General features: G+C 47.6%; 1 protein-coding gene and 1 long non-coding RNA gene across 3 annotated transcripts in view; one reads left to right on the top strand and one right to left on the bottom strand.

Moving 5' to 3' along the window:
• Nucleotides 1-11257, bottom strand: part of LOC138297260 (uncharacterized) — a 146187-nt gene extending 134930 nt beyond the window's left edge. The window contains exon 1 of the long non-coding RNA XR_011203980.1: nt 11011-11257. This is a non-coding gene — a long non-coding RNA (uncharacterized lncRNA). The remainder of the gene's footprint in view (nt 1-11010) is intronic.
• The window catches only part of PLCB1 (phospholipase C beta 1), a 2042221-nt gene that overhangs the window by 749581 nt on the left and 1269535 nt on the right, over nt 1-23105 (top strand). The window lies entirely within an intron of this gene.

Raw genomic sequence — 23105 nt, 5'->3', positions numbered from 1 at the left:
GCTCAGAGCAGGCCTTAACAGGAGCCACACCGTTGGTTACAATGGGACCATATGTACTGTTCAGGGTTATCACCAAAATGTTGGCCCAAACCCTGAACAGTACATCAGTAGCCTAAAAAATGTTGATGCTATTGCCCCCTAGCCTGTGCCATAGCGTGCCGTATTTTAAATACAGTGCACATATGGTGTCGGTAGGGGGGCGCTAAGGGGTGCAAGAACCCAGTGCAGTGCCACTTTTCTTAAATCTGCCCCCTAATCTCTATGGAGTGTATTTTATTTGGATTGCATCTGGTTTAATTTGCGCAGTACGGCCAATTTGTAATACAGACTGGAAGAGCACAGTGCTTGGCCGAAATACGCTACATTCAATTTATTAGAGTCAGGAAGAAGGTCTTGTGATCTAACGAAAATACTCACAATAAAACCCTGATTATAAAGAGCACGCGCTCAACTGGTCCTACCATTTCACTTATGTTACAATAACGTATAAATGTAACTACAGCTGGACAGTGCGATAGTGTGCTTTACTCGCCATATTTCATTGTGCATCTCTAAATCACTATCATTAATAAGTAAAACCTATATCGCACTTAATGTTAGTCATGTTAAAAGAGAGTCAGGGCCTGCAAGGGTTACAGGCAAAAAATAACTGTGCTATTGATGGATGTCACCACTTTATCAACATAACATCTTTATTCTGCCACAGTTCTTCCTGCGATGTGCTGTTTTTGGGTGGTTTGGGGGATATTCAGAAGATCCTACAACTTTTCAAGAAAATATCCCTTTCAGTGGAATAATTGAGTCTTAAGTAGGTTATGTTATTCAGTTTTACTAATTAGATTACAATTAACCAGGCAGTGGCGGCTGGTGTTTTTAAAAAGTGGTGGGGCAGAGAGTTAACTATAAAGTTCAAGCAAACTTGAATCAAACATGGTGGCGGAGGTGCGAGAACATTTGAGAAAAGAAAGTTGGCTATAATTTTTTTTGAAAGAAGAGTGAAAATTTACTCATAAAGACTCAACACTGTCCCTGCAGCCACACAGACACAACACTCACCATGCACTCACACACACCACCCGGCTTACCCTACACTCACAGACGCAAACTGCTTCATTCGCTTTACTCTTACACTATCAGAAAACTCACACTGCACTGAAATGGGAGCACCACTCATCCAGGGCATTTACACCACTCACTCTGCACTCATGAGTTATGCTGTTTACCCAGTGTACTCATGCAATCACACATCTCACTCTGTGCTTACACAGGTACACCATTCACAACACTCACACAGACACATCCTTCACCCATAGTCTTACCACTCGCCCAGTGGACTCTCACCACTCACCCCGCACTCATACAGTCACACAACTCACTGTGTGCTGACATAGTCTCGTCACTCACCCTGAACTCATACATTGACACCGCTGACCCTGTATTCATACAGTCACACAACTCATTCAGCAGTCACATGGGCTCATCACTCACCCTGCACTCCCACTGTGTTACCACTCACCATGCACTCATACAGTCACACAACTCATTCAGTAGTTACACAGGCTCATCACTCACCCTGCACTCACAGAAACTCATCACTCACTATACATACGCCCGCATACATGGACACCTCTGGTCCCGTACTCATACAGTCACACAACTCATTCAGCACTTACACAGTCTCACCACTCACCCTGCACTTATACATGGACACAGTTGACCCTGCACTCATACAGTCACACAACTTATGCAGCAGTCACACAGGCTCATTACTCATCCTGCACTCACACAGTCTTACAACTTACCTTGCATTCATATAGTCACAAAACTCATTCAGCAGTCACACAGGCGCATCACGTACAGCACACTCACACAGTCTTACCACTCACCCTGCACTCATACAGTCACACAACTCATTCAGTAGGCACACAGGCTTATCACTTATTCTGCACTCACACAGACTCATTGCTTACTCTGCAAACATACCTGGACAACTCTGGCCCTGTGCTCATACAGTCACACAACTCATTCAGCAGTCACACAGGCTCATCACTCACCCTGCACTCACACAGGCTTATCATTCACCCTGCACTCATACAGTCACACAACTCATGCAGCAGTCACACAGGCTCAACACTTATAGAGGCTCATCACTCATCCTGCACTCACACAGTCTTACCACTCACCCTGCACTCATACAGTCACACAACTCATTCAGCAGTCACTCAGGCGCATCACTCACCCTTACCTCATACATGGACACCACTAACCCTGCACTCATAGAGTCACACAGCTCATTCAGCAGTCACACAGGCTCATCACTCACCCTGCACTCACACAGGCTTATCACTCACCCTGCACTCACACAGGCTTATCACTCACCCTGCACTCATACAGGCTTATCACTCACCCTGCACTCATACAGGCTCATCACTCATCATACACCCTGCATGCACACACAGGATTCTGGATGCATCAGCTCTACATCCTCCCTGCCCTCACACACACCCTCCCCCCGCCCCCCCCCCCCCCCGGCTCACCCCCACTCCCCCCTCAAGCAGAACCCTGCAGTGTGTTGGGCAGCGGGGATTGTTCAAATGCGAGGCAGAGGTACAAGAGGCTGCAGAAGTGCGATGGCGCCCCCCTGGGAAGTGCCAATTGGGGCCGCAGAGCAGACACGCTCTGTAGCTGGCCACGTCGCACGTAGGGCGACAATAGAGGGGACAGCTCCCTAGCGTCGCTCCCCTGTTAGGGAGGCATTTGGCCAGGAAGGGCCTCCGTACTAGGGAGGGTGGGCCACCTCTCCTTTATGGCCCCCAAGGTGTGAGAAGGGAGGAGTGAGGCCAGGAGGTCCTTTTAAGGGGTGACCTCGCTGGGCTGGGCCTCTTTGGAAGTAAGGCGAGCAATGAGCAGGACGGGAGGGAGGCAGAGTCCTGATACGGACATCTGGCAGGAAAAATGTGAGGTGAGTCAGAGGAAAGGGGGGTACAAGGGTTGGAGGCAATGGCGAATCCCTGCTTTTGTAGGGGATATGGGTCAAAGAAAGCGGGGAAGGCGCGAGTTCAGTAATCTGATGCCACCCGCTCCCTTCAGCCGCTGCCACCCGCAAACCCTTCCTCTTTCCTTTGCACCTTACCAGATCTCTTTTTCTCAGTTTCGGTTCGCGGTCCGAAGCTGATACCCCCTCTGTCCTGTACTTCTCAGACTTTGCTTCGGTCACCGAAGCAAAGCCGCTCTTGCCCGCTCTCGTCCGGTGCAGGCGGCGCTGGCATGGTAGCAGGTTAGCTTAGGTTAGGGCGCCCGGGATAGTTATGAACCTGGTTCCAAGCGGCGAATTGAGCACAGCCGCCAACGGCATGCCGGGACCTTTCGCGCCATTATGCCGGCAGGCGCACGAAGTTTAAAAAAAAAAAAAAAAAAAAAAAAATAATAATAATAATAATTGCGCGGGGGTCCCGAGGCCAAAAATCGTTTACACTAATAATAGTTAACTAATAACTATAGAAAGCTCATCGGGATTCAAAGCCGTCAGCAGCATTGAATGGAAGGCTAGACGGGGGGGGATAGCGCTGCCGGTGGTGGCGCTCCGCAGCCTCCTCGGGTGAGAGGAGGATTACAGCGCGGGGCTGCAGGGCCCGCGGAGTTGGCGTCCTGCCTGTCCCACACCCCGCGACCAATGTCCGATTCGCGGGAGTGGGGGGCGGTGCGGCGTCCCGGTTATCAGCTACGCTGCGGAATGGCCCCGGCGCTCCCCGTGACCCAGCCGCACCGCAGGGCCAGCGATGTCGCGATGCACGGGGGGGAGCAGCCCCCATAGACCGCCTCGCCCTAAATTTCGCGGTACGCACGTTTCCAGTGCTTCCAATACCACATGGCCGCGGGAAACAGAGCCGGGACAGGCGAACAACCCGCACCGGAGCCACGTAGAGGGCCCAAATCACACCATCGGCCCGCACCCGTCACCATGGGGATTTGCCCTTACCTTTAAGCTGACGCCTCAGCTTCGTAGCGCGAGGTCAGTGGCACAAAATTACACGCGCCCACCCATAGGGATTTGCGTTTCTTCTCAAGTGGCGCTGCACCTTATTAGCACGAGGTCAGCAGCACACGCCTCGAGGGCAATAACGGTGCGGCGAGGTAGAGAGCAGACGACCACTACGGCACACACTACGTGCGCCGCGTAGCCACCACGGTGATGTGCGCTTTCATCTAAAGCTTGTCGAAGATGCTGAACTGGTGCGAGGTATTTAATTATGTTCCGATGCATTTAACTGAAATTGTGGGAACATAGATAAAATTGTACTGCGGCGTCAATTTTACATATTTAGATTTAGAAATGCAGATTCACTGCATCGATATGTGATTGCCTATATTTGCTGAGGTGCGGCAATACTTCAGCTAGCAGTATAGTGTTCCAAAGACAGGAATGATGCACAAAAGGCCCTACGCACGGTGAACACGCCCCCCCCCCCAAATCCCACGGCACCGCTCCTCACCTTGGCGAGTCAGCTGGAGGAGGGAGACGCGCATTTGCTCGTGGAGGTGGCGCTCGACCGGCTTGTGCTGGTAGGGGCACGGGGGGCAAGTTAGGGTCCAGTAGAAAGTGCGGGCTGCACGCCCTCGCTGGCGTGCAACAGGGCGGGGGCCTCGCCCTGCTGGATCGGGGCTGGGGGGCCCGCAGCAAATACAGGGTTAGAGGAGCGGGGTACCGGCACTGAGAGATAAGTGCCGGTCCTCCGCAAAGAAAGAACAGGCACAAGTTGGGCTCAGCGGGGAGATGTTTGTCAGACGCGGCTACAGGGGCCCTGGTCGCAGCAATTTTGCTGCATCATGTTTATTCCAGGTGCGGGCACAGCGGGGCTATTTTAGAAAGTTGGTCGGCAGCGGCGGAATGGGCGACCCTCGCCGTCATGCCGCATGGCGGAGCAAGGTGGCCCCGATCGCGGAAATTGTTGGTGACCTGTGGTCGCAGGTTCAACCTACAACCGGGTCACGGGACTCGAGAAGGAGCTAGGATTAGGGGCGGGACGATGCCTGCATAGGGCCGAGTGGTGCTCGCGAAAAAGTATCGGGCAGTGCCCACGTCCTGGGTCTCGGTTTCAATTAACGGACTTCTAGAGCCGTTTCGGAGAAACAATGGAAAGGTAATGCCTGGAATTCCAACAGACATTACAAGTGAACCATAGCCAACAAATGGTGGTTTGCTACTGGTTGAGCTACTGGATATATATGTATTAAAAAAAAAAAAAAAAATAGAGGCCGCCTACGAACTCTGCACACAAGTATTTGAACTTGTTGCCAGGGATACCAGCATGCACGTGCTTAGTCACCATTGGGAAAGCACCACCCAATGCCTTAGAACAAGATAGCGGGGTGATGAACGACGCCCTCAATCAATATTTAGGAATACGGTTACGCAGCATAGGCTGAGCCGAAGGGCAACAGCATGCCGCTAAAAGAGTATCGCATGTAGGCGACTATAGGTACCTCAACCACGCGAAGGTGGAATTCTTTTGACTGCGGTTCTCTAACCTATCACTAGTATATCTTGTAGTGGGTATCAGAGGTAATTACACCTTGTGCCAGGTCCAGTCAGCCATCGTTAGGGTAGAAGCAGCGTTTCTACCGGGTTAGGTTGAGAGAAGGTAGCTATGGCAAATCGCAATACACAGAAGTACTAAAATAAAGGTACTTATTTTATAAACATGCCACAGGTAGCTCAGTGAGTACATGCAATACGAGGACAAGTGACATACACAAGATATGTGTACGCGTGAAGCAACCCCAACTCATGGTTGTACAGCACTTAAGGCTGCTGCTCCCCGAGGCTGAGCCAAGCGCTAAACGCAGTAATAAGGCATGAATGTAAGACAAAGAGAACAGAAGTGAAAGCTGCTAGGGACAGGGACAAGACCAATGGGCGTGAGCAGCACAACAAAAGAATGAACGAATGTTAGCAAATGCTGCCGGAAAAGCAAGGAGTTTAAAGGGCACACTCAGGAGCGAGTAACAGGAAGTGGTTGGGGGTGCTAGGCACTGCTTTTGCAAGACCTACAAATGACAGGAGATAACAGTCTTCACGGGGTGTTTCATAGTTGGGTGTATATCAGAAACACTTCACATGTATAATATCTGGAATAATTCACAATACCATAAGGGCAAACAATGAGTATTGTATTTAATGTTTCGCTGCAAACCGACAAAACTCTTTCTATCTGGAACTGGAAACACCATATTCCCATTCTATAACTGTTATGACTCCTGCTATCAGACTACAAAGAAAGTTCAGCTACAGCCTTTTCAAAATATATGTGTATATATATATATATATATATATATATATATATATATATATATATATATATAGCAAAAAAAAAAAAAAAAAAAGGGGGGGCGCCTGGTCTGGGCGTCTTTTTTCAGGCCGAATGGTGCTCAACGTATGAGACTGGCCTGGCTTGTAGTGGGCACCGGAGGTACTTACACCTTGCACCAAGTCTAGTCATCCCTTATTTATTAGTGTAGAAGAGGTGTTTCTAGCAGCTTAGGCGGATAGAAGGTAGCTATAGCAGCGCAGCTTAGGCTGGACTAGGAGACATGCAAGCTCCTGCCGTACCACGGGTCTCATATGCACAATATCATAAGAATAAGCAATACACAGATATACCGAAAATAAAGGTCCTTTAATTGATGACAATATGCTGTTTACACAAAAGGTGAATCAGCCTCTGCTTTCATCCCTTCAAAACCTGTGCATACGTGTTTCACCGGTATTGGTAAACCGTCTATGGAAAGGCAAATTCAAGGGTGAATTAGGGACATGAGATTGAGAGACTGGGAGGAGATGGTTAAGGCAACTGTCCCAAGAATTGATACAAGGTGTGTCGGGGAAGGGGAGGTCTCCCCTCCTTAACATGAAGGTGAGGACTGCCATATTGTCTACATTGATTGGTGGAACCTTGGAGGAGTCCACTCTCCTGACGCATCCGAGAGGGCAGATGCAGCAATGGAAAGGTCTGTGCTCCACTGCATTCACCATTAAGGCGGGAACCGATTCATGTGCTGACAGCTCTGTCGCTAGGGCTTCGGCCGCAATGATTGCATCCGACATGGTACTGCGGTATCACTTGACTCTCACTTAGCAGCTTGACAGGATGTGTGGAGCAAAAAATTGTAAAGCCTGAGGGAGTACATACATCAGGGTTACTACACATACCACCCAACGGGGCCCATGCTAGGGAGAGCCAGTAGCGGCAAAGATTTACAGAGCAATTAAAAATTAAACACTTGCTGTCCCTTACGAAAGGTGCTAGACTTTTCATCCTCGGCATGCCTCCCCCCCCCTCACCTCCCGCCTTTAACGATTTGCCATGTTCCCAGGTTGCGGATGGGGTGGACTCAGTTGTTGCTGCCATGTTGCGCTGTTTGTACGCTGGGGCATGCTACCACGGCTAACAGCGATAAAAGTGCGAGTACTCCGGTAGAGATGTTATGTAATGGGGACATCCATGATTGGCATATTTGATTCACTGGGAAGCCCTTAGCACAGTGCACTACAACAGAACGCGTGTTATAGTGCAAAGGTTTTCAAGGAGGATTGTAGGTGGCGTTCACCTCCTAGGTTGCAGTGGGTGAGTCAAGACAGTTACAGCAAGGGCATGCCCACGGGTTATGCGGTCATGTTTCTTAGTCGAAACCTGCATACTGCTTGGCAGGGACCCGGAGAGAAAGCAGAATATTTGCCAGGGGGCACGCAGGGTCAACAGTAGGAGAAGAATTGCCGGCACGTGGTGCTCCACGAGGCGGGCTGGAAGGATGGACCTGCGCAGGTGGCTGGCAGTTCTGGAGGGAGTCTATGGTACTTTATTGTGGCACACCCCCAGGTGCACCAGTCAGCAGCCCCAGCTCCCCACCGAGGCTTCAGGCAGAGAGGGCTTTTGGGGTCATACCGGACCGCCAGTAGTGGGCGGCGAACTGGCCCAATGCGTGGTTTAGGCAGGGACACCCAAGGAGCAGTACCTTACGGGAAATATTCTCAATTGTCGTCTCTCTCCAGCTGTGGCCACAACAGTCAGCCAACAAGAGGGCTGCGTCCGGATCAAACAACCGGGCCGTAGTGCAGGCCAGCTATTGCCAGTCAGGGAATCGCCAAGGATTGGGAGGGCGGTTAAGGGAGCTGGTGAGCATTTGCTGGTTGAAAAGCGGAGGATGCGGAGATGAGAACGTTCATGCGAGCGATGGCGTAGGTACAGTGAAGTGAAGGTTAGGGGCCCGGGGGAGTGTTAGCGATGGCCCCTGCTACCGGATCCAGATACAAGGCGCGGTTTGATAGGTTCAGATCATTAACACAGTCATGGGGTGCTGGAGACGCCCATCCACCGGCCAAGGGGGGGCATCAAGTGGTGCAATGAGGAAAGCCAAGGGAAACCACACGCGGGGGTCTCCGGGCTTTTGACGGCAATCACCCATTTCTCAAAAGTTGAAAGGGGAGCCAGATTCGCCGGTAATCTCGAGAGAGGGCAGGACATGGCGGAATGGAAAGTACTGCGCTCAGTTGACCGAACAGAAGAAGCTGGGTGGGGTCGTTTGAGAGGAATAGGGGTCTCCCCCACACCACCCACCCCCCCGGGCACAGCTGAGGCGAAATATGGGCATGGTGATGTTGTTAAATGGATTGAAGATATTGTGGCATGGTTGAGCCCTAACGTGCTGTAACAGATGTCAAGAAATGTTGTGGTAATGCTTTCCTTCTCGTCCATCTAGGGATGGCGACACTATGGTGTGGGCCACTCCTTGGGCCAGATCAGAATGCCGGGCCAAAGAGGGTGGCTGGAACACAAGAGTTCAGTAACATCAAACTCGTAGGGTGAGGGGCCACCCTGGGGGGCCAGAGCAGAAAGCCGGGCCAAAGAGGGGGGCTGAGAAACAGGTTTCAGCAACAGCAAACTCGTCTGGAGGGGAAACCCAGGAATGAGATGGGGCCATGCCGTGAAACTAGAGTTGGCCAGCTTGTGGGGAGGAGCAGGTTGGAATCCACCTGGGTAAACGACCTAGCTACTGGTGGGAGAGGTCCACGGTGGCAGGCCTTGACGCAGGGTGGCGGAAATTTGAGCCATGGTATAAGGCGGCGGAAGAACTTGGCTGAGATGATCCCAGGGGGAGGGTGGCAGGGAGCCAGGTCTCAGGCCACGAGTGAAATGTCCAGGCAGGGAACCAAACAATCAAGACAATTATCACGAAGCAGCAGGGATTTGTTTTCAGCAGACGCGGTACACCGGTCTGATGCGGGCACGTATAAGTCCTGAAATATTAGAGTCGCTCTTGGGATAGCAGCCTGTAATTAGCAAGTAAGGGAGGAGCACAGGTGGGGGGGCCTCGGTTATCGCGAGATGCCATCCCCGAGGCTTGGCGGAGTTACAGGGCGATCCTAAAGCTTCAAATTGGTTAAAACGCCTCCAGATGGTGATTCCTGGAGCCAAAACCTATTCCTCAGGCTACTTGGAGCCTTTACGGCGGGGCCTGGGATGACGTGACGGCGCTCCTTAATCCCGCAAGGGACAGTTGAAATCCTGAGCAACTGTGGAGACTGGCCGGGGTCTCGCTCTGACTTGTCAGGAGCATGACAAAATTGATAAAGTGGTAAACCACAATAAAGGAACGAGCTGTAAGATGCTAAGCATGTTGGTGCAGAGAACACCAGACGGAACAGCTCTAGCTTTCTCAGGATGGGTGTCGGCCAATGTTTAATAACCTCATCTCCGACACCGGGATCGCCCGTAAGCTAACCCAACCTGTGTAACTAATAAACTTGCGACATATTATACCCACAAACGTTGTCCTAGCATTTATTATATTGCATGCATGATATTGTTGTAAATGCCAATTGCACACACCCTAAGGGACTAGGGGTAGCAGCGCTATGTAGCTGGCCACGTCGCACGTAGGGCGACAATAGAGGGGACAGCTCCCTAGCGTCGCTCCCCTGTTAGGGAGGCATTTGGCCAGGAAGGGCCTCCGTACTAGGGAGGGTGGGCCACCTCTCCTTTATGGCCCCCAAGGTGTGAGAAGGGAGGAGTGAGGCCAGGAGGTCCTTTTAAGGGGTGACCTCGCTGGGCTGGGCCTCTTTGGAAGTAAGGCGAGCAACCTCCCACCCACCCCGACGACAGGGCAAACAAAGCCTTCATGCACTTATAGGCGAAGAAATGGTCACATGTGAGACATACGTTTACAACAAGATTTTTCTTTACAGGAAACTAAAGCATCGTCGCAAAGCGGAGTTACAGGGCGATCCTAAAGCTTCAAATTGGTTAAAACGCCTCCAGATGGTGATTCCTGGAGCCAAAACCTATTCCTCAGGCTACTTGGAGCCTTTACGGCGGGGCCTGGGATGACGTGACGGCGCTCCTTAATCCCGCAAGGGACAGTTGAAATCCTGAGCAACTGTGGAGACTGGCCGGGGTCTCGCTCTGACTTGTCAGGAGCATGACAAAATTGATAAAGTGGTAAACCACAATAAAGGAACGAGCTGTAAGATGCTAAGCATGTTGGTGCAGAGAACACCAGACGGAACAGCTCTAGCTTTCTCAGGATGGGTGTCGGCCAATGTTTAATAACCTCATCTCCGACACCGGGATCGCCCGTAAGCTAACCCAACCTGTGTAACTAATAAACTTGCGACATATTATACCCACAAACGTTGTCCTAGCATTTATTATATTGCATGCATGATATTGTTGTAAATGCCAATTGCACACACCCTAAGGGACTAGGGGTAGCAGCGCTATGTCCTCTCCCTGCCTCCCCTTCCGATGCTGCAGGAGTCTTTTTAATGATGGGGGGGCTGTAAAAGTGAGGCTTTCAGTCACTCCGGGCCTATCACCCACCGGCCCAGTTTTCTACCGCTATGATAGGTATTTTAACGATACCTAACTCATAAAAAGTAAACAAAAACAGACGGTATTAAGCTCTCCTTAAATATCATGCCCAAGCTTTTAAATGAAATGGCTCTCATTTTACCTGATGGAGACGATCAGTCAGCAGATCAATGGAGAGGAGACGGCGGTCTGGGGGTGCAGCCAGGGTACAATCTAAAACGTCACTGGACAACGGCAAAGAGGTTGGCAGCACTGGCACCTCAGGAGCGCTTGTGCTCCAAGTGAAGGAGAGAGCCAGAAGCAACGCTATTTCGTTTTAATTTTGCACTGTACACCGTGTCCAAAACAGCTTGGAGTTCTCCATTCACTTCCTCCCTCAAATATCCCAAATACACTGTGGGCCCCTCCCCCAGTACGCCCTCTTTGAAGCAAAACTATACCAGCATCGGGAGGAGGAGGGGCTCTTACTTTTGTTGACACCAGGGCAGCCCTGTCTGTATTCTTCATAGGTTCTGAGCCCCTGCCCCAGGTCGGCAGAACTTAACGCCCATTACTAAAGTAAATCACAGAGATCAGATAATGCCGCACCCACTGCCCTGACAACACTGCCTTGTACCTGCAGGGCGAGTAAACTCTCGCCCAGCAGGCACATGCGTACTCACATCGACTTTTCATTATCTAAAAAAACCCGTGTGTGAGGTTACTGGTTGAGACAGAGCACCAACGAGTTTGCTGTTAAAGCAGCTCAGTGGGTTTTTCTATTTATTATTTGTTAGTAGGGCAACGCCCACTGTGCCATTAAATACCAGCCGCGCCTGTAACCAGAGGCACTGGAATTACGCCATTCTCAGACTATGACATGTTGCATAATTATGAACCAACCCCCTAGAGACATAATCGACCCCTTAGCTGTATAATTAGCAGACTTCACCAAAATTTGGTTCTATATTGCAAATCAATCAAAATTTACAACAAAAAGTGCCACACATTGGAGCGAATTGACAGATACTTCGAAAATATCACCTGTCAGTTTGCTTACACTTATTCAGTTGTTAAACTGGTACTATTCAGGTGAATCTTTTTCCCATTCAGTAATAATGTGTATAAAGATGACAGAATAGCAAAATCAAACTATCTGAGAAACTGCCACAATATGCCGCAAAATGTGCTTCCTATTTCCGCATAATTTAACCAACACTGCCGCATAATTTGGCTATTTGTTGCTTTAATTCCAATGACTCTGCACTGGACTTAACCAATAATTGTTTCCAGTACACAATTCATTTTACTATGTGAGTGTTCCTCAGCAGACAAAATATTCTGTATGATTATTTACCTACCATGCATATACCACTTTCATCATTATCATTTAATGTAGATTCTGGCACACACTGTCATTTCATTAACCTCAGATTAATCTATCAAGGGCAGTGTTAGCTTTCATATCCGTTTGAGCTTAAGTACAATTTGACGGAGTGTGCATGACTCACTTACGGAGATGTGCATCCAGTGAAGGAAAGAAATCCGTGTGCAGCACTTGTGCTAACTCATTGAGTCAGTGGAAATGCTGCAGACAGTGCAGTACTGGACCCCTGAGTTGTGGTTCTCCTATCACTCTAGTATTCCACTAAGAGGTGTTGAAGGGCCCACGAGGGTGGGTGCAATCATAGACTCCGCCCACCGTCTTTAAACTCATAGGGTCCCCTCTGAGTCCCTCAGTATCCTTCCATGACGATAACAGTTCACCTTCTGCTACACTTGCAGTGCCTCAACAGTGGGACCCACAGTCATACTTTGGAGGGGGTGTTAGAAATGGGTTCTCTAGTTGGCAGTGGTTTGTAACCTGTCCAAGTAGGGAACCTCACTCTAGTTGGGGTAAGGGAGTCTCACAGCTAAGATGAACCCTCCTCACCCCCTTGGTAGCTCGGCATGAGCAGTTTGGCTTATCTTACAGGAAATGTATGAAGTATTTGTACACACACACACACAGTATCCCACTGAAAACAGTACAAAAGGACTCCACACCAGTTTAGAAACAGCCAATATTTATCTGAGTAAAACAAGACCAAAACAGCAAAAATCCAACATACACAAGAAAAGATACAAATTTTCAAAGATTAAATGCAGTATAGCTCTTAGAAACTGAATAGCTATAACTGGGGATATCAAAAGAGCTTGACGGAGTCTCCACCAACAGTTTGGTGCTAACCGCAAGGGAGCGCGGGCCGGCTACGGAGTCATATAGACCCCGGTTACCGCACCTTGGAAAACTATGAGGGAACAAAAATGTTGCACAGTGTGGGGGTGGTGAGGCGTTGCTACAGCCGGTGCGGCATCAGTTCCTTACTGCCATGGGGGAGGTGAGGCATTGGTTTCTTATAGTTGCAGGGGAGGTGATGCGGTGTACGTAGCGAGGCGTCGGTCCCTTACGACAAGATGGGATCGATGAATCCAGGAGATTAAGATGCAAGGTATCGATTCTGTGGTGTCGCGATTACACCGCAGGGCCAGAGGTGCTGAGGCAAAGTCGGGTGTCATGGACGTCAGTGACACATCACTCTGGACTTAAGCTGTGGTGGGACTTCAGAGGCGCAGCGTCGGGTCCTGCATTGTAGCTCACAGTCATTGCACTCATCAGGGACCACAGATCCAGTGCAGGCAACGGCGCTCTGTCGGGAAGCGGCACCAATTCCTAAGTCAGTTTCTTCCTGGTTGCACCAGAACTGACTCCCAAGGCCCAGGAACTGTATTTGGCACCACTTGGCAAGTCAGGTCTTTCACCAAGAGAGCCCAGGTGCTGGCAGATGAAGTCTTTGATGGCCCTGAGACTTCTTAACAGGAGGCAAGCTCATTTCAAGCCCTTTTAGAACCTTGGCACGCAGGATGTATAAAGCAAAGTCCATTCCTTTCACTCCCAGGACAGAAGCAGCAAGCAGCAGGCCAGCTCAACAAAGCAACAGGCAGCATGGCAGTTCCTCCTAAAGCATCCAGATCTTCATCCTGGCCCAATGTCCTCAGTCCAGAAGTGTTCTAACTATGTTGTGTCAGAGGTCCAGTACTTACACCCATTTCTGTCTTTGAAGTAGGCAAACTTCAAAGAGAAGTCTTTGTAGTGCCCAAGACCCTGTCTTTCCCTTTACTGGTCCCAGACACACTCCAGGGTGTTGGAGAATGCTTTGTGTGACGACAGTCACAGCCCTGTTCAGGTGCAAGTGTCAGCTCCTCTCACCACTTGAGCTCAGAAAGACCCATCAGCCTGGTGCTAGATCATCAGGATATGCAAGGCACAACTCAGCTCCCTTTGTGTGACTGTCTAGAGTGAATGCACAAACAGCCCAACTGTCATCCTGACCCAGACATGTATTCAGCAGAAAGGCAGAGGTACAGAATGGTTAAGCAAGAAAATTCCCAGTTTCTAAAAGTGACATTTTCAAACTTGCAATTAAAAAACCAACTTCAACAAAAGATGCATTTTTATATTTTGAGTTCAGAGACCCCAAACTCCACATCTCTATCTGCTTGCAGCAGGAAATTCCACTTAACAGATATTTCAAGGCAATCCCCATGTTACTCTACGGGAGAGATAGGTCTTTAATAATAGTATTTCACCATCAGGACATGTAAAACACACCAGTACATGCCCTCTTTTTAAAATACACTGCACCCTGCTCATAAGGCTGCATTGGGTCTACTTTTGGTCTGACTTACATGTAGTAAAAGGAAAGGTTTGGGCCTGGCAAGTGTGTGCCCTTGGCAGGTCAACATGGCAGTTTAAATATGCACACACAGACACTGCAGTGGCAGGCCTAAACCATAATTACAGGACCACTCATGTGGGTGGCACAATCAGTGCTGCAGGCCGCTAGTAGCATTTCATTTACAGGCACTGGGCACACACTGGGCACTGTACTGGGGAGTTACCAGTAAATCAGATATGCCAATCATGGATAGAACAATCACCAATACATTTCAGACAGAGAGCATATGCACATCAGCACTGGTTAGCATTGGTAAAGTGCCCAGAGTCTTAAAGCCAACACGAGAAGGTCAGAAAAACAGGAGAAAAAGGGCAAAAGGTTTGGAGATAATCCTGCAAAAAGGGCCAGGTCCAACTGAGGTATGACTGTTTAAGGGACCCTGTTTTAAAAAACGGGAAACCGTGCTTACATTACATGGGTGCTATATATTGAATCTACCCATTGGGTACTGCAGGAGTGGTCCAGGGAGTGCTGAAACGGGGATGCTCTTCACTCTCAGGACACTTTGCTATTTCAGGCCTATGCCATTGGATATGAACAGATGGATTTGGTTGCCTACAGATTAGGTATTACACTTGAGTCATTTACAGTATGCACAATACCATGTTTATATAATATTTTTATAGCTACTTTGAACCCTGTAGAAATAAGTAGAAACAGCTATTTTGGAAGACAAACAATGACCTGGTCTAGAACCTAAACCAATATCTTAGAGGGGATTCTTTTGTACACTTGAAGTACAGATTAAGGTGTTGAGACAACACCACTCATCGTTTGATTTTTTCTGTCATGAAAAGGCATCATCTTTGTGGATCTATTTGGTGCTGCTTTGAATTGCACAAACTGTGAACATGGTTGGCAGCTGTGAGGGTTTGCTATATGATATAACTGTGGGGGCCCTAAAATGCAGTACACTCACTAATACAATCTTGGGTCTAGTCAGGCTCATTTACTTAACCTCAAGCTCAACTGTGGGTCGCTGTGGCTAAGAGCTGTGAGGCTTAGCAAAGGAACTATGTTTAAAGCATTTTACAGCACCAAACAAAGTAATAAGAAAACAACAACACATAAAAGTAGGAAGTCACCAATTTATAACTATAGTTTATATTTCTATGAATTTTTAGAGACCTTGATTAACAAAATTGACTGGAGGGTTCCAGAGATACAGATTTTAGAAGATATTATCACTTTTAAATGCAACCACAAACAACCATTGGTTACAAAATCTTTGAAAGCGTTTGAAAAGTTTGAAACAGTTAGGTTGGCTACTACGGCCTGGGTTGGGCGACTAGTTCATGCAAGACAGAGGTCTAGGGGGTCGGAGTGGATACTTTGGACAGTTACCTAGCCACCAGAGTGTTTCTGAAGCAAAATCCAAACTTTACAGCAGAACAGCCACAGATGTCAATGAAGTGGTCCTGATGCTGAGGGATGCAGGCAAAAGATCCTCAAAGGATGCTTCGACTGTGGTGTGGTCAATGGGAATGTATTTGTGGGTGATCATTAGTCCACGAGTCAAGTGGGGAGAACTTGGCCAAGGAGATCGGGGACCCATGAATTCCTCTATGTCGCAGTAGCAGGCCAGTTAATGCTGGGCTACTGGTCAGCCTACACTGCGTTTGGGGCTAAATCCTTAGGTGGGGGCTAGTTTTCCTTGGGTATTACATATCCAGACTTGGATAGCATTCCCAGGACTGAAAACTCGGGTGCAACTTTTGGCCATCTCAGATTTCTCCTCTTAGGTGTCTGCCGACTGGTAGAGGCAAAATTTCTGCAGTGGCTTCCAACTTGTCGGTTTTGGTTACTTCAGCCCTTGTGCCCCTGGAGCTGGTTCCAAGAGATCAGCCAACTGATCCTTGGAGTCACTGCTGTAGGTTGGGGCTGGAAATCAACTTGTTCCCAAGCCAGTTTAAACTCTGCTAGCCCAAAGTGCAGCAAGTTTAGCCGTTCTGACGGTGCAGCCTCCCTATGTGAGGATCCAAGGGCAGCTGGACAGTTCTTCTTTGGTCCTCTCTCTGATTCGGTGTGATCAGAGGGTCAGGGTGCCTGGGGTGCCATATTTATCCCAGAAAAGTGCCCTGAGGGGGCGGTCACTAACCAATAGCCTACTGGGTTCCTTCCTACCTAGTGACGAAGGTCCATTGATGTGTTGCATCTAGTTATCCAAGAGTGCCACATTTATGCCCCTTTCAACATGCACAACCCTTCCTCAGTTGTTTAGAGCTTGGTAACCCATCCTAGAGGTGTGGCTAACAAAGGGCTACACACCCACAGTAAAAACTATTTGAGAGTGAGTTTTCCCTCCTTCACCCTGTTGCCACTTTGTTGTCTGCAAGAATAAAAGACTCCTGCTCAGGGGTGTTGGTGCTACTTGCCTCACAAAGGTGGCTTCCCCTTTGAAGCTCGCCTTTTGGGCTAACACCCTAAGTGGCCATTCTGGGAGAGCAGATGGCACCTCCCTCTATGGCAAATGCCTTTGTTCCTGTGCTGGGGAATCACTCACATGTTTCCCTAGGTGGTCAGAAAGTTGTCTGTGTGCCAGAGCCTTTGTGTTTCCACATGCAAGCTGGAATACAGAGTAGCAACTTTCTAAAAGTTGTTTACCTTTAATAGTGCTATTAGTTTCGACCTGGGCATCAGATCACGTTTAACGCCATGATTAATTTGATATCTTACATATCCCAGTAGGTAGTCCCATTCAGGAGTTAGCTGGGTTGGGTTGCCAACCGGTAACCCTGTGTTAGCCGATGGGGCTACTAATTTTATCCACAGCAAAATGACAATTTGAAAGCATTTCTATTAAAACATATTAAAATATATGTATTACTTAACAAAATACAGCTCTCTGCCATAGGTCTGTTTAGGCCTTCTTTAGCAGAGACTATACACATACTGTTAAGGGATAGGGTGGAGTGGCTCTGGGTGTGAAAGACAAAGTCGAACTGGCAGTGAAAACACTGTCCTTCCAGTCTGCAGTGGCAGAGTTGGGGTCATTTTGTACTTTGTCACACACATGGTGGCACATATAGTACTGCAGCTGGACACTCTGCCTTACATGCCCTGGGTACCATATACTAGTGACTTATAAGTAAGACAGTCCTTGCCAATTCGGTGTATCCAACTTGACATGTAATTTGTATGGAATCAGAACACTGGCACTGAGGTCTGGTTAGAAGCCCTCCGTGCACTCTCAGAGTTGAAACACCAGCAGCATCATTCCAAAAATGGGAGGCAAACATGTAAAAGAAGGCATTTCTTTATATCAGCCTTGTCAGAAGATATGTATACCATGCTGTTGTACATTTGATGCATAATTGCACAGAACACAACTCACATTTTGAGCTTGATTCAGCCAGCATAAAGCAAATTGTAGTCCACCTGGTTCAATTTTGTGTAGGGCACGCTTTCTGCACCTTAAACTTTATGCAATGGTTTCACATGATCATGGACAGGCTAAGATGGGGTAGCTATTCCTGTATGGTGTAAGATTTTGAGGGGCTTATTTAAGGGAAAGTGATGAAGCACAGTGCAGTAAGTCACCTTGCTGTGCCGCGTGACAGGGAAAGGGCAGGGATTTGCTGTATTTAAAAGAATAAAGCACATTTCTACCTTTGTCCCTCCTCTGATGCCCTTTTGACTGCCTAGAGTCAAAGCAGAGTCTCTTGCACCATGGTGCAAGGATACCTGTGTTGTAAGGAGGATTGTGTTTGTGCAGGAATGCACAAAACAATCCCTTGATGCATTTTTGTTTTTCTATGTGTGCAGAATGCAGCACCAATAGAAAGAGGAAGTATCAAGGACAAATAAAGATATTTCTCCTCTTTCGTGCATCACCAGGTCTACCACTTTTGTTAAAACTGGGAATGCATCAAAATCCATTGGTTTTGCATTGGAACACCCATACAATACCCATGGAATGCCTCCCTGGGGCAGAGTAATGCAAGGCAAACATGCTGCTTTACTCTTATTTTATCAAGCCACTTAAGGCCATGCAAGGTGGCCTTTTGTGACTTGATATATCGCATTTTGGGGTGACGCCACACATGCACCACATTGTGTGGTGCAAACCTTCTCATAAATATGCCCCTCAGCATTTTGCTAGCTACACTTTTCTTGAGGTATGCACCTTCCTTTGTTGACCATCTCTTAGATGTGTATGTGATTGGCGGAAGACTGCATTAGATATTGGCAGGGTGCATACTCTGAGCTGTTTAAGCTCCTTACTTCCCTTCTGAATGTCTCTATTTTAAAAAAAAACTCCTTTTATATCCCTTACTTGTGGCTCTTGCTTTGCGGTACAGTGCACATTTTAATGGGGTTACATTTCAATATGCCTAGGTTGCATTCCACTAGCAATCTCTTTGTTGTAAAAGCTAGACTGCAAAGATTGATTTGCCATTAGCCACCTTCTCCTCATGGCCAAACTCCCTAGTTCAGTAAGAGGTGAATTCCTCGTTGGTGCCTTAAAATACCTTAAGAGATCCCAAATTCCAATTTTCGTTCTAAAAATTTTAGTCTGGGAGTGATTTCCTAAATCTCCTTGTTAATAGAGAAGAGCAGACGATTCACTTGTATGTAGATGGGTGAGCTACAGAAACCTCGAACTAGAGGCCTGGCTCAGGCTCAGCCCAGGGTCCTCTTGTGCCATTGAGATAAAAAAACGAGCCAAAACTTTGTGCTGCTTCTATCCTTGAGTCTCTGCCCTAATACTCCTACCCTCTCTCCCCTGTTGCAGAGGGGGAGCTGGCCAGCACATCTTTGATTACCCTTTACAGCCCACAGCTCCCTTCCCGTGGCTGTAGTTTGTTGTGACCTAGTGTGCAGAGGTCCCTAATCCAAGCAAGGAAAATAGCCCTACTTCACTGACTTGGGCAGCAAAAGACTCCCATATTTGGAATGCAAATGGAATCTTGAGAACCTTGGCACTGTGACACTTCATTATTGATAGGTACATGCCAGAGGCGTGTTTTTGCTGACCCCTCTATGACCCCTCTGTGGTCTCATGCCGCAAATGGATGTACGGGTCAGTGTCAGCCTCATCTTTTTACATTTTTGATTAATCCCTGCACACCGACATGGTTCCTCCTGGCCCCTAAGCCCCTTCCATCCATTATAGCAGAGCGTGAACTGGCCACCTCCACACCACAGGCTTCTTTGCATTTTTAATGCCCCTCTGCAGCCCCCTTGGTAGCAACAGGAAGCGCTGGTCATCACCTTGTTTTTCTAGAGAAGACACATATTGGTTGATTGATCATATTTATGTAGCACAATGCCTCCTTTTTCCTGACTCTAGGTTCACATAAACTAGAATTTCACAACGCATTTCATTGAATGTGTACCCATTTTGTCTCTGTATATTTTTGGTGAATGCACCTAATGTGCGTATGTGTATAGGGGCACTTCATTTAAAGTTCTTTTACTGTGCATGTGTGTTTCAAGGGACAGTAGATAGTATGCATGCATTTGAGATTTCATATTTCATGCCAAGTGCTACCAAGGTAAATTTATCCCAAAAGAAACTCAACTTCTGTGTGTGTCTTTTTAGCCTGTTTTTCTGTGAAAGGTAAAAGTAGTGTGTTTATGTTTTAGGGTACCACAATAAGGCCCTGATTTATACTTTTTGACGCAAACCTGCGTTAGTGCAGGTTTGCGTCTAAAAGTTTACTGCCAGCTAGCGCCATTCCTGGATGCCAGCCGGGCATCATATTTAAGGAATGCGGCTAGCCGGCGGTAAGGCACGATTAGCATCAAAATAAATGACGCTAACCGGCTGTGGGAGGCGTAGGGGAAACAGGAGGTTGTGCGTCAAATAATGGCACTAGGCAGGTTAGAGTCCGAAAAATGACTCCAACCTGACTAGCGTCATTTTTTGATGCACAACCCCCATGGACATGACTCCTGTCTTAGTAAAGACAGGAGTCATGCCCCCCTGCCTAATGGCCATACCCAGGGGACATATGTCCCCTGGATATGGCCATTGGGCACAGTGCCATGTAGGGGGGCCCAAGTTAGGCCCCCCTATGGCACTTCTAAAAAAAAAATAATACTTACCTGGACTTACCTGGATGGGTCCCCTCATCATTAGGTGTCCTCCATGTGTGGGTGGGGGTGTCCCTGGGGGCAGGGAAGGGCACCTGTGGGCTGCTACCATGGTCTTTGACCATGGAAATGAGCCCACTGGTCCCCTAACGCCTGTCCTGACCAGGCGTTAAATAATGGTGCTAAGCAAGTTTAGCACTATTATTTAGGGCCCTCCTCCTCCTGTGCGTGATTTTTGCACGGGAGGATAAATAAGGTGCTAGGGCCTTTGAGTCATTTTTTGCCCGGAAATGCCTACCTTGCAACTCGTTGACGCAAGGTTGGTTTTCACTGTAAAAAAATGACGTTAACTCCAAAATGTTGATGCTAGACGGGTATAGCGTCAAAATATAAATATGGAGTTAAGTTTGCGCAGATTTGTGTAAAAAAAAAAAAAACGCAAATCTGTCGCAAACAGAATATAAATATGCCCCTAAGTATGTGTATCGTTCCGTATTTTATGTGTCAGTAGGTTATGTGGGTTTGATGGGGGCTCCTCAATGTAGGTATGTGCTTTTTAGAAGGTGGCATTGATTGTGTGTACCTATGATAGGGCACTTGTGTGTGAAGGTACCCCTTGTGCATTTTGTAGGTAATGCGCTCTATGTTTGTTAATTTTGCATGAAACACAACAAGTATGTGTGTTCTTCTGTCAGAATGATTTCTTTGTGTGTGCCTTTTTAAGAGAGCAGTGGTTAAGTAAGTTAGAGACAGTAGACCCTCCCCCAGAAGAAAGTCCACGATGTCTTTGAAAATGTCTTCAGTACCTGAGAACCAGCCCTTACGTGTACTCAGTATCAGGTCACACCTTTCTAATGGATGTTGCAGGGTGTTGTTGGCTTACATTTCCTTTCTCAGTGAATTGGTGATGTTATTTGTGAACTGTGACACCCACTTCTACTGGGCGCATAGCGAAGAAACATACAAGTGCAGGTTCATGCATCACTGAAAACCACAAACAGAACAAAGATGATCTTCTTAACTGGAATTGCGTTTGGGGGCATGTCAGGCCACCCGAGCATGTCTCTGGTGCTCAAATCCACACCGGAAATAAGGTGGAAGTTGTATAGCATCTTGGGCGACTTGGGGAGCAGGTGACTTCAGTGGTAAAACAAGTGTCCTTGTCCCCAATGCAAACAAGGAAAATTGTCTCCTGCCCCATGTTGGTCAATAAAAGACAGCCTTATTTGGAGTGGAAGGGTGACATTGGATCTCTTGCATTCCTTTAGAGAATCCACACAGGTCGATCCCATCGCTACTGCTGCATCAGCAGTTTCCGAGACTGCCCAAGTTCAGGCACCAGCAGTGCACTGCTAAATGCATTCTTTTGTAAGTTACAAGGCAGCAGCCATAATGCGAAATAAGGATTGCTAATCAGCAGAATGGCCATAGAAATATGATTGCAGCTGTAACTAGTTTTATATTTCACTGACACAGAAAGTACAGTAATTTTCTGTTACTTTAACTACGATTAGCATCTCCTACTGTTGTTATTTTATTAACTTATATGCCTTGCAGAAAGTTAAAATCTTAATGTCATCATCAGTTATCATGTGTGGCTTGGGTCCTCTCCCTTTACATTTAGCGATCTCCATACAAAAACCTCAGCTTCAGCATTGCACAGCAGAGGATTAAAAGAGATTGTGAGTAGTCAGCCCGTCCCTTACTTCGCCCAATACCACCAGCACATTCAAACTTTTTCTAGTAGAGGGTCATGCCTTGTTGCATGCTCGCACACCAGTTAATAAAAGCCCCACAGAGAGTGCATGAAAATCCAGACTGATCAGCGTTGATGGCTTTTTTTCATTTTCCCTCTGTTGGTCGATCTGGAGTGGAAGGGAGGGAACAGAGATGGGGTTGGAGGAAGAATTGTGTTAGATTAAAGGTGCCATGAATTATCCACTTTTCCTCTGCCCCTTTAAACTGATCTAGAGGGAGGAAAGCCTTGCAATGACAGACAAAACGTGTGCAGTCAGTAGCCCCACGCTTCTTCACCTTTCTCCCAGCTGCTGTTAGTGTCCATGTAGCAATGATGCTGTGGCTCTCCCTATGCCCCTCGCCATTCTTCTGCCCCTGATCCCTATTGCACATGGCATGAATGAAAGAGAGAAAATATTTGCTTGTAAAATAAAGCTTGTGGCATTTTTGTGATTTACCATAGCAAGGTGACGTGAGATTTTTAAAAAAATATTAGCGCTCCATAAGTTATTGTTTTTTTTAAATGATACTTGTAATATTTTCTAATTGTATACATATGCATTTGGGAATGTTGTTGGATAATTGAAGAACCTCCATTTCTCGTGATTGGAAAATTTTAATTCATCATCCTATTGACAAGTTGTTTTAAGGAAGACATTGTTCTTATTTTTCTGTGGTTGATACTGCATGCTTTTTTAGAATG

This window comes from Pleurodeles waltl, chromosome 5, assembly GCF_031143425.1.
Source record: "Pleurodeles waltl isolate 20211129_DDA chromosome 5, aPleWal1.hap1.20221129, whole genome shotgun sequence".
Classification (NCBI taxonomy): domain Eukaryota; kingdom Metazoa; phylum Chordata; class Amphibia; order Caudata; family Salamandridae; genus Pleurodeles; species Pleurodeles waltl.
The sequence above is the reverse complement of the archived record's forward strand: the minus strand, read 5'-3'. Positions and strand labels throughout refer to the sequence as shown.